This window comes from Colobus angolensis, unplaced genomic scaffold (genome assembly GCF_000951035.1).
Source record: "Colobus angolensis palliatus isolate OR3802 unplaced genomic scaffold, Cang.pa_1.0 Scaffold1, whole genome shotgun sequence".
In the NCBI taxonomy this organism is placed as follows: Eukaryota; Metazoa; Chordata; class Mammalia; order Primates; family Cercopithecidae; genus Colobus; species Colobus angolensis.
The window spans coordinates 8,931,459-8,936,723 of NW_012110918.1; the positions used below are offsets into that span (position 1 = coordinate 8,931,459).

Genomic DNA, 5,265 nt, shown 5'->3' on the forward strand with positions numbered 1-5,265 from the left:
GACAGAGTCTCACTCTATCACCCAGGTTGGAGTGCAGGACACGATCTCAGCTTACTGCAACCTCCACCTCCTGGGTTCAAGCGATTCTTGTGTCTCAGCTTCCCCAGTAGCTGGGATTATAGGTGCATGCCACCATGCCCGGCTAATTTTTGTATTTTTAGTAGAGACAGGGCTTCACCATATTGGCTAGGCTGATCTCGAACTCCTGACCTCAAGTGATCTGCCCGTGTTGGCCTCCCAAAGTGCTGAGATTACAGGCATGAGCCACTGTGCCTGGCCTTAATGTCTGAATTTCCTTCCCAACGCACTGAAAGCAAAAAGGGCTGGGTCCAGTGCCACATGCGGGCTCCTTCCAGCACCACCATCCAGTTCTCTGCTGAGAGAGGGCAGACATGGGTTTAGCCTTCCTGGAGAACCCCAGAAGCACTGGCTGGAGTTGGCCTTCAGGACACTCTGCCGGATGACCTCTCAAAGTGTCCCCAGCTCCAGAATTTGGTTATTTTCCTCACGGTCGAGAAAAATCCTCCAGTACATAGGTCAGAAGACCTACGCAGAGCTCAGGTCAGTTCTGTTTCCAGGGCGAGATTGCTCAACCCTTCTCCCTCCGCCCACAGGCCTTATCTCTGGCATCAACCCAGCTCCCCATTCCTCCAAGGGATGGACTCCTCCCTCCTCCAACAGGGACAAACTCCTCTGAGTCTGCAGAACCAGAATGAGAACACAACACAGAAGGCTGGACTTACTGCCACCCAAGCGCAACCCTGGCCACTCTGGCTTCTGACTTCTTCATTTCGAACCCAATCCAAACATGGGGGCGTGGGATGGGGAAGAGTGAAAGGGAGAGGCCAACATCAAACACTTTTCCGCCACACCTGCGCACAGACAGTCCTGGCCACAGAAATCAATCAGTCACTCCAAAGGGGAAGAAGGGGTTGGAAGCCCTGGGCCGCTGCCAACCCAAGGCGCTTCTGGAAAAGCTCTGGACTTATAAAGAAGGGTTGGCCAGGGCTGGGTACAGTGGCTTACACCTACGCCTGTAATCCCAGCACTTTGGGAGGCCAAGGTGGGTGGATTGCCTGAGCTCAGGAGTCTGCGACCAGCCTGGGCAACACGGTGAAACCCCGTTTCTACTAAAATACAAAAAAAAAATTAGCCAGGCATGGCGGTATGCACCTCTAGTCCCAGCTACTGGGGAGGCCAAGGCAGGAGAATTGCTTGAACCCGGGAGGTGGAGGATGCAGTGAGCCACTGCATTGTGCCACTGCACTCCAGCCTGGGTGACAGAGCAAGACTCTGTCTCAGAAAAAAAAAAAAAAAAAAGGGCTGGCCAGATGCAGTGGCCCATACCTGTGTGCCCAGCACTTCGAAAGGCTGAGGTCGGGGAAGATCCCTTGAGCTCAGGAGTTCAAGACCAGCTTGGGCAACATGGTGAAACCCCACCTCTACAAAAAATACAAAAAATAGCTGGGCGTGGTGGTGGGCGCCAGTAGTCCCAGCTACTGGGGAGGCTGAAGTGGGAGGATCACTTGAGCCCAGGAGATCCAGCCTACAGTGAGCCTTGACTATGACGCTGCACTGCAACCTAGGTGACAGAGCAAGACCTGGTCTCAAAAACATTAATAAAATAAAAATTATTTTTAAAATCAAAAGAATGGTGTAAGATTCCTCTCCCAGGTCAACACTCATTCCCCTGACCTTTATACCTGAGACCCCTCCTTTGCTTGTGGCTTCTTGGTCTCCGGTCCTGTGAGGTGCTGTCTGGTTCCAGAGGCAGCAGCACAGTGGAGGCAGGGTACAGAGGATCGGGACAAGCACGGTGGGTGGGTAAGGGTAAGAGAGAAACGAGGGGGAAAAAAGAAGAGGAATCTAAAAAAAGAGAGGCAGAAACCCCCAGAAATGGAAGAATCGTTCACAGTACAGGCCTAGGCTGTACCGCAGAGCAGGAGAAGGCTGCCCTCTGTGGCAGGGACCCTAGGACTTCAGGGAGACTTCAGAGGGGAGGTGCTGAGACCCACCCCAGAACCACCACCCATAGGATCACAGCGGCCCCTCCTAGCCCTGCAGGGGTCCACCAGGATGCCTGGGAATCTACTTGGGATCTCCCCAAATTCACTGAACTCCCCCCCTTGTGGGAAGGAGCAGCTGTCTTCAAGGAGTGGAGAGGCAACGTCCAAGTTCAGAGGAGATAAACCACCCCACTAATCAGTCCGTCACACGGGCAGCTCACACAGGGCAGTTGGTGAGAGCAGGAACCGGCAGGGCACCCCTGCATTCAGCAGGCTCTGGCTTCCCAGCAGACATAGAGCCTCAGGAGATCCTGGTGGATGCCCCATTACTGCTCCAGGAGCCCCTGGGGCTGCCAGGGGTTCTCTCAGGGCCTGGCTCAGTCCCAGCCAACTCCCGATTTCTGGGAGAAATCCGCAGCTCAGCAATCCCTTCCTTTGTGGCCTGTTCTTTGTTCTCTTAAAATTCAGTCCATCCTGCTGGTGGTCCCTCCTCCACCCTAGCCTCAGAAGGGGGCGGGGGCTGCGGGAGTTATTGGAAACCCAGACTGCCAAAGAAGTTGCCTTGCAGGAGGCCCCTGTCACCGGCCCCTCATTGTTTACACTGGCTGGATGGGACCTTTCTCTGGTCCAGATGGCTGCTGGTTTCAGACGAGAGAGATTTTCCCTCCAGCACCCGGGCCCCTCCGGGCAGAGCAGGGGGCTTCGCAGCGAAGGGGCTCCCGAGGACTCCACCCGGATCCAGCTGCTCAGCTATCTGGGGAAACAGTGGGCACTGGGCACCCAGTAAGATATGTGGGAGCTGGTCAGATTGCAAGGGGTGGGAGTCATGGAGAGAGAGAAGTTCCAGAGGCAGCAAAAAAAGGCATTGTATTTCCCCTCCATTCTCCCAGGGAGAAAAAGAAAACTTCCAAAGCCCAGGCCGCAGTCACTGGGAAAACACAGGGAACCTGGTTTGAGTTAGCAGAGAGCACCCCTCCCCCAGTCTCTCTCGCGCTCTCTCTCTTGCTCACACACGCACACGCACACACACACGCACTTCAGTTCTCTCCCAGGAAGCCGGCTCAGCCTCAGCCCCGGCTCCCGCCCAGCTCTCCAGCCCTCCCGGCCGGGGCACTCACCGATTGACCGGATCCCCGCGGGCAGGACGGCTCCTAGGGGACGTGCCGGGGGAGGGGGCAGTTTTGTAACCCCAGCTGGGGGCGCTCCGGAAAGGGGGCGGGGCCAGGGACTGCCGTTCCGCGCGCACCCGCCCCAAGCGGGCGATTAAATCATTAACCAACCGCTCCCGCCAGCCACCCCGCGGAGCGCGCTGAGCTCTGGGCGCACCGGCCCCGTGCGCGGCAGTCTCTCCGGCTCCAAAGGGGCGGGCGGCTCGACTGCCCTCCCCCTACACCCCACCGGGAGGCGCCTGGACCCGGGCTTCCGAGGGAGCGGGCGGGGCAGGATCCTGGCGGGGAAGGGAAGGGTTCGCGGGGCGGGAGTAGGGGAACGGGGAAGCATTTGTTCCTTTGGCCATTCCCTTCCAGACAGCTCCTTCCCGCTGGCTCCCCGGCCGGGTGACATTGGGCGGCGTGTGCTGCAGTGTGTGTACGAGAGCGAGATGTGTACACGCCTCTGCTCAGGCGGAGAATTCGGTTCTTATTCATGGAGAACTCCGGGCGCACACACGCCCCGCTCGCGGAGATCGCGGGCCGCGCGCCGCCGATTGCTGCCCTCCTGCCCACACCGATACACACCCCATTCCTGGGAAGAGGGACGCCCTTTAAAACCAGCCCTCAACCCCCCCAGCGGCGCCCTCGGCCAAGCCCAAGAGTTCCAGCGTAGAGAGGAAATCGAGTCCCGGCGACGCTGCGCCCGGCTCCCTGCCACCCCCTCCTCCGCACATCCCGCTCTGCCAGGACACTGGGTGCGCGTCTCCGGGCCCCAGGCACCGCGGCGGGCGCGGAGAGAAGCGCGAGAGCCGAGAAGTGGGGACTCCGCGCCCTTCTCTCCGCGCCGCGGCCTCGCATCCCCAGCTTGGATCTTCTCTGCCCCACAGGGGGGCTCGAGCCCCCCCAAGCCCACCCTGACCACCCAGCGCGAAGGCGGCTACCACAGCCAGAGGCGGGTACCCGTCGCCTACCTCGGTCCCCGGGGACCCGAGCGCCGAGCCAGCTGCGCTGTCTCCTCTGTGGGCTCCGCGCGGCGGCGGGGCTAGCGGCCCCTGTCAGCGCCGGCGTTTGTTTCCCTCTGGCTCTCGGGCTTTCAGGGCTGGGAGCCGCCAGGACACTCCCCTTCCAGGCTCCGCCCGCGCCCTCCCCGAGCACCCCTCCGCGCTGATGTCACGGCGCCGCCGCAGCCAATGGCCGTCGGGAACCTCTGCCCGGCTGCTCGGCCTCCTAGGTTCAAACCGAAAGCCTGAGACTCTCCCAACTCCATATGGGGCAGCCTGGGCCAGCCCGGCTTCCGGGAGACACCCCCGCCCCAGCCTGCGCTCCGGCTGCGAACCCCCACTGGGGCCCCCAGGGCCAGGGGCGCGGCTCCCTCCGGGGACCTGGCGCGATGCTCTCTTAAGGCTCTTCCCCATCGAGCCAGGACAAGAAGCCAAGACTCCAACCCAGGTGGCGTTCCTCGTTCCTGCTCCCTCCCGGACCTGCTAACCACCTGGCGCCAGTACTGTCGGGAGTTGGGGGCAGGAGGGCTGACGCCACCAGCTTTGTGGGTGCCATCCCAGACTCTCGCTGGAAACGAGGGAGCAGGGAGAAGCCGGCCAGCCCCGAGGCCAGGCCTGAACTGGGCGTCAGAAGGGTTTCTACAGGGTGACAGCCCTTGAGCCCTCCGCATCCCCAAGTCTGTGCCTTTGCCTCCTAAGTATCAGCTGAGGCTAAATTTGTTCCAGGTGAACGTCAAGGAGGATCAACTCCTGAGTCCCAGAACCTGAATCCAAGTCCCAGGCCTTGGACTCCATTCTTTTTAGAGGAATAGTTTCAGTTGAAATGATCATTATCAAGGTACAATGCCAGCTGCGAAGTAGTCAACTAAAAGAAAGTGGACAAGGTGCAAAGTGAAAAGTTCCCTTGCCTCTAGCTAAACCCCAACCTCGGTTTTTAAAGGAAGTGAGGGTGGAGGCCCCAGACTTTCCCTATGGTTTCAAGGTCACTAAGCCCTCAGGGACATTCTGCTTTCTGGGGACTGCACATTTCCGTTTCCCTCTGCAGTGCGACAGCAACCAGCTCTTCAGATCTGATGGTTTGACCACTCCATCCTGCTGTGAAAATTA

At 59.5% G+C, this 5,265-nt stretch overlaps 1 protein-coding gene across 4 annotated transcripts in view; it reads right to left on the minus strand.

Moving 5' to 3' along the window:
- Positions 1 to 4,396, minus strand: part of CDC42EP4 (CDC42 effector protein (Rho GTPase binding) 4) — a 28,215-nt gene extending 23,819 nt beyond the window's left edge. For 2 of the 4 annotated variants that reach the window (XM_011936458.1, XM_011936227.1), the window contains exon 1: positions 4,129 to 4,396. The gene's annotated coding sequence lies outside the window, so the exon portion shown is untranslated. Of the gene's footprint in view, positions 1 to 3,124; positions 3,750 to 4,128 lie in introns of all 4 variants that reach the window. The other 2 variants (XM_011936296.1, XM_011936374.1) reach the window with 2 other exon arrangements.
- Positions 4,397 to 5,265: the final 869 nt, after the last annotated feature.